General features: G+C 40.2%; 1 protein-coding gene across 12 annotated transcripts in view; it reads right to left on the bottom strand.

Moving 5' to 3' along the window:
* LOC106576095 (forkhead box protein P2) overlaps window positions 1–11808 on the bottom strand; it is a 110636-nt gene extending 98828 nt beyond the window's left edge. For 4 of the 12 annotated variants that reach the window (XM_082963810.1, XM_082963808.1, XM_082963815.1 and 1 more), the window contains exons 1-3: window positions 11457–11805; window positions 970–1038; window positions 155–209 (exon numbers count right to left, since the gene is read on the bottom strand). The gene's annotated coding sequence lies outside the window, so the exon portion shown is untranslated. Of the gene's footprint in view, window positions 1–154; window positions 210–969; window positions 1039–11456 lie in introns of all 12 variants that reach the window. The other 8 variants (XM_082963812.1, XM_082963811.1, XM_045699701.2 and 5 more) reach the window with 5 other exon arrangements.
* Window positions 11809–12914: the final 1106 nt, after the last annotated feature.

The following is a 12914-nucleotide window of genomic DNA, read 5'->3' as shown; positions in this document are numbered from 1 at the left end:
CCCCCAGCCCCGAAAGACCAGTGCATGTGAATCCCTCGAGCTGATATCAACAAGAATTGGCAGTGGATGTGACTGTTCAGATTGGATAATAATCCGAACAAAAACACAACACGAGGGCATGCTGAAGATCAGTGTAAAAGACAGTATGACTCACCCCTTTATGACTTCAGAACGTGTGTGCTCTTCTTACATCCGTTGCATATTTCATCCTAAACAAATGAACATTTGTTATGAGCTAACATTCTGGTGTATGTTCAACACCACCTTCATGCATGTACACATAATACATCAAAACACTTGAAGTTCCTCGGTGTTAATAACCTCTTGTTTATTGTGATGCGTTAGGACGGCTCATTCTCAATTAAACATGGGCATCTAGAAAACCTTCCCAACATTCACTAAGAAGACTTCCATATATCCTTCCTCCAAGTCCACATTGGTTGGATCTAATGCATATCATAACTTCAAAAAGCTACAGTAGATTGGAAGTCTATGAAGTGTGAAGACCAAACAGGCACAACCTGACAGGTTTCATTGCAGAGGTGGAATTCTATCATGGTGGGCAGATGAAGATTTGTTATTTTCTATGGAGGTAACTGTGCCTCAGCTGGGATTTAGCGTAACACTCCTGCCCAGGTACAAGTAAAGAAACTAGAACAAAATCAAACCCCGTTGTCCTTAAGATTAGAGGTGTCTTGTCCATTGAAAATAAGGAGGCACGGGCAAGTTTCATCCATTTGTACACTGAAAATCTAGAAAGTATAGTTTATTTTATGCATAAGTCTAAGATTTGGTCATCAGTGCCCCTTCAAAGTTATGCATGACACCTCTGAGATGAATGATCTTGGATGGAACAATCAAGTCAAGTTACACAGTTACACACAGCACGTTACAATTGTCAAACTCTGCCTTATCAGTCCAAAGGCAGAAAACCTTTGACGGGACATGAAAGACTGTTGTAGTACATACCCTGAGGGTGAAAATGTGTGGTTGTTGTCCGTCTGTTCCAGGAGGGGAAGGAATCCAGTCCAGAGATGTCTGTAGAGGATATGCAGGGGGAGAGCAGATCAGAGAGTAATCATTACTCAAAAGCATGTTCCCATACAGTAAAACATTATCAACCAAGTTTCCAATTCACATAGTAAATTGTAAATGCCCCACCCTCCCCCCCGATGGTGCTTGTGCAAACATGTATAGGATAAATGTGGGTAGGTTTACTTGCACATGAGCGTTATTAGCTTTTAGGGGAAAGCAATAAAGTTGGGAACAACAAAGTGCACCTGGATTTGCCTGTTAGGTGACTGTATGCATGTGAGGGAGTATGTGTCTGTCTGAACGTGTTAGAGCTGGGACGATAAACCGAAAATGATCGACACCGACCATACCGATCACTTATCGCAGGCATTTTGCGGATATCCTTCATTACTATACGTAGCCTATACTAGAGAAATGTGACGTTTGAAATGAAATAAGTTAGCTAATATAGGTGATTGTTAATGGTACAATTGATGACTACAACCGTCAAACTAATAGCAGTAGTAGTAGTTTAAAGGATAATAAATCATTTTTTAATGCAATTTATCGTGATATCTATTTTTGACCATATTCCCCAGCTCTAGTACATGTGAATGTATGCTTGTGTGTGTGTGTGTGTGTGTGTGTGTGTGTGTGTGTGTGTGTGTGTGTGTGTGTGCGCGCACGTGTGTGTGTGTGTGTGTGTGTGTGTGTGTGTGTGTGTGTGTGTGTGTGTGTGTGTGCGTGTGTGTGTGTCTGTGCAAGAAAGACGAGGAGTGACCTTCTGAATTTAGGTAATGTACAGTACACATTAAAGAGGAATATGTGAAGTGTTTTTTCCACAAGCGAAAGGGTGCAGTGCCTTGAAGGCTTAAATGGTCAACCAGTAAATGACAGGTTTTAATGACAATAATGACATGTCCCATGTTCTTATAATACACCTATCTGCAATTCTGTATCAAACAATCCTCAATCATCAATCTGTTATTTCCACATGCATCTTTCTAATGTTTGCTATGTTTTGTTACATTACCGTAAAAATTACAAACTGCAGCCACATAACCTCTCAGACGTTTTAATGCCTATACATCATGTTTAAGCACTTGACCCGTCGCAACATTTGAATTCCCCTCGTGGTTGAGCGAGTGTTTTACAGGCAGCCTCTCTCTCTCTGATACTTAAGACACATGGACCAATGGCCTAGCCTGGATGTTCCTGTAGAATTTTTCTTTCTTTTTTTCTTCTTCCCGAATTCCAATGACCCCTGAAGGCAACCAGCAACTGCTGAATCCTGTGGAATGTGCTCTCTGAACTGTACAAAAAGCCCTCAGCCCAAAGAGCACCGAGGAAAACAAAACCTGCCAAGTGCCATTATTTTGACTGTTTCAGTTTGTGGAAAGACGTGTTGCACAGTGCACACAGATTGCTGTGTAACATTTATGCAGTGGAAAATAAGATGCAAATCTCCCCTTCCATCTACTGTACTGTCTATTGTGAAAATAGGCATGGTGATGTTTCTGTTAGTGTACACAATCATCTAATCTCGCACTGATGTACTTAAAAAGAAAATACTCTACTGTTTAGTACTAGAATGAAGGCTTAGTAAACATGCAATAAAGGACTAATAACACACCAAATCTGAATCAAACTACTTAACACTTAGCTATATTTGTGTGAATAAACATTCAGGTAAAATGTAACTGCCTTAATAGTTGGATAAAAACATAATTTTCAGTAATTGTTCCATTCATCCAGAATGACATGCTGACTTTACTTTAATACAGCGTTGGCCTGTGAAGACGTAATACTCTATTCAGAGGAAAAGCAACAAGAATGCTCTTAGTCTGTGTGACCAATTCAAGAGATTTACAAATATCACACATATCTTTACGCTTAGCCTAAATACAAAAATGATCTTTAAATTCTATCAACTTATAAATACAGACTGCATTCAAGCATTCAAGGGGCCTAATAATACCATTGGCTATTTACATAAAGCGCTGTGCTTAGTCAAGATAAACTATTTAAAATGGAGAGCAGAAATACCTCCACAGCGGCTATAGAAGAGTCTGTGGCTGAAAGAGGGACATTATGCTAACAAGTCAGATTACTGTACACAATCATTTTATCTTTAACGTAAATACCATCCCTGTGTTACGGCGGTGGGGGCTTACGGAAAAGTCACCGCCAATAATATTTTCGACAGGGAACCAAATGCTCCTTATCGGTGTTAGGCGAGCAATTCAGGCCCCCGAACAAAGATGAGTCTTCAAACTCATTCTATTCATCACCGGACGTGTAATTACCTTGGGCTCACAGTCTAGACGTTACCGCTTTCACAGAATTTAAGACCCCCTCTCTCTGCAACGCCGCCGCCACAGCGCACGCCGCCCTCTCTCCTCTCACCCTCCCCGAGCACCGGCGAACGTTAAATCTGCCAGCAGATAAATTAACGAAGAACGCAATAAAATGGACACAATGAGAAGAACTTTATCCTCCCCTCTGCTAAATGAGATTTCTTTGAAATGCAGATCAGTGGAGCTAGATTAGTGCGTTTTAGCTGCTGTCAACATCATAACAAAATACAAACGTGATTGTTCGGCCCGGGGCCTTATCTCCGTGCTTCCATCTGCTGCCTGGCTATTTACTCTCCTTGATTTACTATGCAGATCTAAATAAGTCGCATCAAAAGGAGGGCTTACTGCACAATGGCTTCTTAACCTTCTACATCAAGGTATTTGAAACTGTAGTCACTTAAAAAGGAGGCCCATCAAAGGCCCATCTCTAATGAACTCCCATATCAGAGGGGGTTTGTGCCTGTTTTTAATGCTTCCTGTCTGGCTGCTTGTGTGAAGAGAAAGAGGAAGCGCTACAAATCAGAACAACCCACAGCTATAGGAGGTGTGGCTCTGTAGGGCCACATGAGACCAGCTCACTGCATGGGGCCAATACAACCCCAGGTCTGTCAAGACTACTGGAGACAGTGGAATAGAGTGGGACAGAATATAATATATTCTATTACACATTGGCTTCACAGCATCAACATCAGCAACACTTCAACATTAAGTGCCTCAAATACCTAATTATCACCAGAGAATGGAGGACAGATGGAAAGACAAGGCAATAAACATTGTTTCTGGACGCATGTCAATCCATTTCTCACAAGAAGCATGACATCCAAATGCAAGAATGAGCCATATTATGTTCCCTGCTCTAGTTCTGCACAGAGAAACACTAATCTTCCAAGCTTTCAAACAACGTTTAGGCAATAACCTTTAATTTCATGGTGTATTTGTTACATTCAGCTACACAGACAAGATTATAAATGAAACCTTCAAGACTTCATGAAAAATAACTGCCTTAAAAAGAGCACGATCTTCATTCCCATCTCGGTTTTAATGTCGGGACCCAACAAGCATGCAGTTTAGTTTACTAAAGAACAATTAGCCCCTGAGCCCAAACAGACCCTGGCACATGTGGTTGAGAGGCGAGAGCCACAGGGGTGCACCAGATAATGGGTGGGTTGGGAGCGAAGCGTGTGGCGCGTGGCAGCCACGCATGTGCCAGTCATTGGCTCCTGGGCATGTCCTGCCTCACTGCTACTCTCACAGGGAGAAAGGGAAAAAGAGACAGAGAAAGTGAGAGAGAGAACGCCTTCTCTTCCCTGTCCTGTAGTCTCTGGGAGCTCTTCAGAATTGCAGGCAGCCTTCCAGATAGAGAGCTTACAACAGAGGATGCATCCTGTGGCCTTGTGGCTTCCCTACAGAAACTAACGTTCTCTACTTCTTTATCCCTCCATCCCTCATTCTCTCTCTTGGTATTTTCCCCCTTTTCTCTTTGTCCCGTGCCAAGTGGGCCCAGTGCCAGCCGCATTTTACCAGCTTTTCTCTTTGTACCGTGCCAAGTGGGCCCAGTGCCAGCCGCATTTTACCAGCTTTTCTCTTTGTACCGTGCCAAGTGGGCCCAGCGCCAGCCGCATTTTACCAGCTTTTCTCTTTGTACCGTGCCAAGTGGCCCAGGCCAGCCGCATTTTACCAGCTTTTCTCTTTGTACCGTGCCAAGTGGGCCCGGCCAGCCGCTTTTACCAGCTTTTCTCTTTGTACCGTGCCAAGTGGGCCCAGTGCCAGCCGCATTTTACCAGCTTTTCTCTTTGTACCGTGCCAAGTGGGCCCAGTGCCAGCCGCATTTTACCAGCTTTCTCTTTGTACCGTGCCAAGTGGGCCCAGTGCCAGCCGCATTTGCAACCACGAGTGACCTCTGCCTTTTTTTCTTGTCTAATGAAATGACAAAACAACAGATTTACATATGCAGAAACAGGTGTTGTAACAGGTTTGACTGCTCTAGACCTAAACCATGTTAGAAGGAAATAAATGCACAAAAAAAGTTTATTAGCAACAGCTGCCCGAAGGTATTTAGGCTCTGATGGGCACTCAAGTTTACACCATCTGCCTTGCTGGTTGCCAGAAGTGACAATCTAAATCAAAAACCACCCATCAAATATCATAAAAATAAACCATTGTATTGCTGCGGCCATATGTTGTGGCCATTTCTTTTATAAAAGTGGCTGAATGAAGGATTATGGCCCTGTCATCTAGGGAAACCCTACAAGCCACACAGTAGCCTATAATTACTCTCAACCAATCCCCTCTGTTCTAACCAGAGCACTGCGTCAGCATCTCATATCATCATGTCCAAGTCCATCCCTCTGAAATTACAGGATATAAAACTATGGCCCTACGACAAAAGGACCAGGCCTACTGTCCATGAACAACTTTGAGGAAACACTATAGCGGGCGAAATGTTGGTATGAAGTGTTACTAATAGCTAGCTAGTAAATAGCTTTACGCTTGTAATGTCACCTGTTATACATTGGCAAATCATTAAAGTATTCAAACTATTAGAATGTGCTAATAGGATTGTTAGAGACATTTATGATATTATCAACTAGCCTACATGCAGTAGATATTATAATGTGGCCATGATATCAAAGACACAACAACAAATAGCTAGGCATATTTCTGAAAATTGCCTCCCTTTTATATCACTGTAAAATATCATAGCCAAGAATGTAATTGTCGTTTAACGTGCATCCATGTATTCTGAAAGACAAAGGCCCTGTTTTTTTCCTGGCTGTTTTTATTTAGACTGTCACGCTCGTCGTAATGATTGGACCAAGGCGCAGCGTGAGTAGCGTTCCACATCTTTATTATAACGTGAAACTTCAGCAAAATACAAAAACAATAAATGATCAAATGAAACGTGAAGACAGTGAAGTGCAAATAGGCACCTACACAAAATAATATCCCACAAACACAGGTGGGAAAAACAGCTACTTAAATATGATCCCCAATTAGAGACAACGATTACCAACTGCCTCTAATTGGGAATCATACAAATCACCAACATAGATAATAATAACCTAGAACCCCACATAGAAATAATAAACTAGAATACCCCCCAGTCACACCCTGACCTACTTCACCATAGAGAAACAATGGCTCTCTATGGTCAGGGCGTGACATAGACGAGCCAGTGAGACAGAAGGAACAAACCTGAGACAGTCGTGACCCTGGCAGAGTGTTGTAACTTGTTCTAGAGCAACGCCGGCAGAAGGCAGCACCATATGCCCCCAGCCCCGAGCTCGATGCTCTTTCTGCAGCCTAATGTGCCTGTCAAAAAGCATTACCCTCACAAATCCTGTGTTTTTTCAACATGTTTGAAATAAACAGTTTTTTTCCCCCATCTCTCTCTCTCCAACAGAATTGTCTTCAGAGACACACAGCACCAGTGAGAGGAAGGTCAGTATTTGTTTGTGTTCCTGCTGTTTGAGCAGCACATGCCTGCTTCAAATCAATACTAGCCATTCCCTCCCTTTTTTCTAGAATTCCTAAAAGGACAACTTCAATGAGCCCCAGATGTTTAAAAAGCCATGTTAATTTGACCAACAATTTAATCAGATTGTAAGATGAAGCTAGCACACAGATCTAGACATGACTCATTACACAATTTTGTGAAGGCAACCTGTTTCTCAATTAACCGTTAAACAATTGTAGAGTTAAGACAATAGCCCTGTTATTTCTCAATCTGTCTGACGTGAGTAGTTGTTTACATTGATGCAGACAGGCTGGTGGCAGATTTCGCCTGAGTGATGGCGACCTTGCCGTTCACTATGAGTGACCCTCCATCTTTGATATAGGGCAAGACCCTGCAACCAACACATTCTTTCACACCAGTCCAGTACACTGTGCCTTCTTTCTCCATCCAACCGTCACTTAAAGAAAAGCAAAAGCTGGCATTATTTTACACTGCTGAGAAGGGATGAGGAACTCCATTCCTCGGGGGCCTGATTGTTATCACACTGACTCCAGTAATCAACTAATAGTGATCTTCAGTTTAAAATGCAATTAGATGAATCAGCTGTGCTAGTGAAGGGGGAAAACGTGTGTCACCACTCTGGCCCCTGAGGACTGGAGTTGCCCATCTCTGTCATATAGAGTAAACAAGTGTTGGCTGCACAAAGCAGGGGGAAAAATGTGAACAAGAAGTGACCCAAAACTATCAAATCTATTCTCGCATGGGAATCAAACAGCTAAAACAGAAATCACACAATTTTACAGATAATGCAGGTTGAAATGCAGCAAGTCCACCTAACAGGTAGAACTAATGGCCTTTTAAAGGGTCAACCGGTGGTTCAGTTGTCAAGGTCCAGGTCATGATCAAGCATCTACTGCTAGACATTAGCTGAGCCGATACAGCCTGACTGCATTGGCAGACTGCAATGGTAACGATGCTCTGTTGGTTAGTGCTAAAGCAAGTTTGTTTACATCAGTCACAAGTCATGCTGCAGCTTGCGTAGGTTCTATTCTTTGTCAAAGTACAGGAGTCATTATGAGGTTTTGGGAACCCGCTGAACCTGCAGCGCACACGTGTTTGGTCATTTGTTTGTAGTGCAACAACCCTGAGATCGTGGCATGGTGACGTACAACGTGATATTTCAGAAACCTTGCTTTCGTAGAAACACAGCATTTAGGACTGTTATACATAAATAGAAATATTGGCAAGTGTTTCAAACTGACAAGTGATCCATCAGTATCCCATTGTTCTAAAATGAGTCATAACGCAATGAGCAATGAGACACTCCTCCAAACTTGTCCGGAAAGTAAAATAAATGCTCAGTGTAAAATAAACACGTCGGGGTTGAGACTTGTTTCAAAGACAACACTTAACACAGCCTTCAGTCTTGAGTCAAACTGCAATCTCAGTTTAATCCATATCCTCTGACTCCACCCAACACAGCTTTTCTTGGCCAAAAGTCACAGTGTTTCTTACCCACAACAGCAGAAAGTCCAGCTTATAGAAGTGACCCAGAGCGTAACTAAAAAAGTCTGAGCTCTCGGCCTCTTAGTTACTGGGGCACACAAAACACCATTACCATTATGTGGATAATTACAGTGCATGGGGGCCTCTTAAGCATGTTATATACTCTTTTATCTTAAGAAGGCAATCTCTTCTAGGCTGACAGCTAGCAGCATATTATCCTGGTAAACAAATATGTTCACGCAGCACAAAAGTGCCATTAAAGGCCAAAACTGTCAACACAAATTCCATTCTTACTGAAGGAAGGGAGGGAGGGAGGTGGGGAGGAAAAAAGACTTGATCACCTCTGGTTGCTTTAACTTGCATGGAGGTTGTCATGGAAACATTTCTATGAAGTTAACGGGATAAAAACAGAAAGCTTTCCAGTTGAATTGCCATTAGGCTTAGAGAGCAGAGTTGACTTTCCCATAAATTAAAACACAGACAGGGTACAGTGCTCATATTTAGACAAATGAAACTATGGTGCTCCACACTTTTGTTTTTCCTTTTTTCCCCAAAACATAGCAACACCTCTAAGGTTGAGCAAGCAGACAGTTTTATTAAAAAGGAGATGTTGGGGGATGGGTGGTGGTACGATACAAAAGCTAAGAGAGAGGCTAGAGCTCACTTACATGAAAAAGTAGGTATTTGTTTCAAAGTTGCTCTGTAATACATTAAAAGAAAACAATATTACTTTATTCTAAATTCAGACTGCACTGCATGACATGTCCTTTGAATGATTTAAAGGAAGACTCAATATACATGAAAAAGAGAACAAGTCATATACTATTTCTCAGTTACTAGCATACTTTTTTTAATCAGAGAAAAAAATCATGCATTAACTTATGACTGGCTGGCTGAAATCTTAAACTTAAAGGTGCAATATGCAGAAATTCCTCTGCCATTTCCTGGTTGCTAAAATTCTAATAGTTCACCTAATTTCAGTTAATGTGACAAAACAAGCAATGTATAGTGTAGATTGTAGAGAATCATTGTACCATCTAAACCGCTGTGGAATATCTTTTCAATAACCAAAACTATTGTATGTTCAGCTGTTTGAAGCTGGGGTACAAAACCGAAAGTAAAAGATGCAAACACAAAATTTAAGAACGGGAAGCATAGAAATAGCGCACATAGAACAGATCTACCGCTTCTTAGACTTGCTTTAAATGAGAATGACAGAATGCCCAAAAAGTTACATATTGCAGCTTAAATTTTGATAAATGATTGAAAGCTATGATAAACGTATACACATTAATCCTTGGAAGGACATTCATTTTCATATTACCATAATGTAGCAGCAAACCACAAAATGATAAATGCAGCAATCAGAAAATGGATGCAGAGTGGCACAATAATAAGTGCACCGTGCTACTAATGCTGGCCAGATACCATTTGTCCACATTCAACCATATAGCCTTGACGCAGACAGCAGAGTGAAATATTAGGTTACTTTCCCAAAAGTAAACGTCAACAACAAACTAAAAATCCCTGAAACAGGGCATCTATAGCTACAGACATATATAGTTCCTACCAGGCAATGATTACAGAGGTAACAAACAAGGAGTTGATAAAGTATGGTCCTAAAAGAAGGACAAAAGTGTTGAGTGATGAAACAGTGAAGCACACCTGCATTTCAGGCTGGGCAACACCTGTGCACCCACGGCTTGAACAAAAGGCTTCAGTCCTGTTAATCCACCAGGGGTGAAAACTGATCACAGGCCATGAGGGAACTTTGTTAGCGTTTCTATATGAAAAAAAAGCTACACATAGGCTATCGATTTAGGTGCAGTGCTAACTAAAGTAGAGAGGTACTTTAGAGTGTTTTTAGGGGGGCCCTTAACCAAGGTGTAGCAACCCATCGTCCAAACTACAAGTCCATCGTGCTTATTAAGAACTATGAGGATAATACTGAAACTGGTATCTCATTTTATATCTGGGCTATGAAGATATGGAATATGTTGTAGCTAGAAATGGAGCAAGAATGTAACGGTAAGGTGTTAACCATTGATCTTTATCATCAGCACCATCAACAACGATAGCAGTACAACTAGTTATACTATTATACGTTTGCTTTCATTTTAAGCTTTGGTAGTCTGAGCAGCAACAGTAGTTGGTAGCTAGAAGCAGTAGTAATGCAGTAGTAACTGTAGTGTAAAAGGAACATCAAATAATAGTAAAGTAAGTTACTGTAGTAGTACTATAGTAGTAGAAGGTGATGATAATAGTAAGAACTGTGGCACAACTGATAACGACACTACTACAAATTCTCATTACACAGATAGTAAACTAGAATGCAATACATTATTATCAACGAATCAGTTATAATAGCTCAACTTTTAGTTTTAGAGAAAAAAACGTTTTCCAATATCTACATATTAATAAGATAGTGGTGAATGCTGTACTTTCCGAATTATCATTATATTCAATGGCCAAAAATAAATTTATTTCAAACTTTAATTGTAACATTTAAATGAGAATACTTTGAGATTCCATTCCAGTGAATGAATGTGACTATGACTATTATTTTTATTTTTTTATTAATTCCAAAAACACCAGAAAAAGTGAATACATCTCTGAATTGGTAGGCTACTTTCAACTGGTTATCTACAACTATTCTACCTGACTTTTCAACCTATGCAAAAATGGTCTTTCATAACGTTTTATTGTATTGTTATTAGTGCTAATGGCAATACATAGTTCCATCTTTAATATACTGAAAAGAAAGATGCATAGGATACAGTGTTGCATATCGGCTTCAGCGAGTCAGTGGTCATCTATAGAAGAGGTCTATCCTCCCTATTGGCTGCACACGCCGGACAGTGTTGCTTGAGGGTCCTTGGCAACGAAAAAGCACAGCCGACTATTGTGTGAAAGTACATGAAAAGAACCAACATGAAATATGTAATATATATATATATTTACACATATGCAATATATAGTTGTTGGGATGATTTGAAGTTGTTCACAATCATCCGCACAAACTATGGCTTCATCATTGAAGTTAGTAGACAGTAAGAATCGATCAAGAGAATCAGTGAAACTCAAGAGGGTGGAAAGAAATAAACACTTTGGTTAAAACTTACCAAAAACGCAGGTTTATCTCTTCTAGGAAAACGAGAGCCACCACGTGAGAAGAAGTTGGTGTACGTTGAGCTTCCAGAAATCTCCACACGTGACTGTACAAGTTAACCAGAAAGCAGAGAAATGAACAACAAGCCGGAGAGTAAATAAAAACTCGAATATTCCTCCGCTGGCGCTGCACTCATACAAGCGTTGTCTTGCGCTCCTGCTGTCTTCAGTCAATGCTGCTGTTATTACTAATGTAACAGAAAAGGCAGTACACTGAGTCCTGTTTGAATGCTCTCGCATGACGCGCAATGCGAAGAAGTAGCTTGTTTTTTTTGCAATGCGATTCAATACATCAAGATGTATTCCACGAACTATTTTTGGACTATCTTATTACAATGCAGCCCCAGGGGAGGCACTTACGCGGAGTTGAATGTTATTATTTTTTGGAGTGCTACGACCTCCCATATGACGTCATGTCCACCTGCTTTGTAAACAAAAAAACTATTTGGAAGTTACATGTTTGTTTCTTTCTGGAAGTCAAAGATAAGCAAACAGTCCCATTTCCAGTTAAGTCTTGTTTCCAGATGAAGCCAGCTCCGATATCTACTGTAGAGTTGATCTATAAAGTCGGCCACTGGAGAAAGACGTATTTAAATATCCAAATAAGGTGTATTCTATTATATAATACACATATGCATTGTTATTTGTAGACTAACCTACTGATCTTAAACAGATATGAAACAATGTGAGCATCAATACGGATATTTATTTGGAAGGTTTGTTCACACAATGAAAATAAATGATCTAGACATCAAACAACAATTACTAAAACATTTAGTGCACATTTACTAACTAATCAGTCCCAAATAAGGGTGCATATTGGTAATGTTAGCGCAAAGAAAATGCATTAGCAAAAATATATAGCCTAACGATTTGTTATAATATTTTTGGTAATTCTGCTCTTTTGAAAGGAACTAATATAGGCCCACTGTTTACTATATTTTCATGTGAAGAACACATATTTTAAAATAGGTTATGATTCAGGATGAGATTAGATTTTAAAATTTAAAAAACAATCATCAGAATAAGCTATAAATATAGCTATTGTTGACATGTACATGGTGATGATAAGACGTTCGATCTATTGATGCGTGATCAATATACTTAATAGTAATCTTTGTGCCATTGCAGTTTGATCAGTCGTGTTTGTAAAACATTTAAAATTGGACCAGCGCTAGATATCAATCTATTAAGAAATCTATTAATGTTTTAAACCTTTAGAAATGTTAAATGTATTTGTCATAACGCACTGTCTGCTCCTCACTGCAGTAAACCTGCAGCATTGACCGGTGTGGACCGCAGAGATTGGCGTTCAAGGTCTGACCTGTTGTATGTCGTCTTTATTTACTCTCCCTATAGATAAAATACTGGGTGAAAGTTGTTTGTTTTACATATACAGGAAAAACACATTT

The sequence above is a fragment of the Salmo salar genome, chromosome 17 (genome assembly GCF_965601325.2).
Source record: "Salmo salar chromosome 17, fSalSal1, whole genome shotgun sequence".
Lineage (NCBI taxonomy): Eukaryota > Metazoa > Chordata > Actinopteri > Salmoniformes > Salmonidae > Salmo > Salmo salar.
The sequence above is the reverse complement of the archived record's forward strand: the minus strand, read 5'-3'. Positions and strand labels throughout refer to the sequence as shown.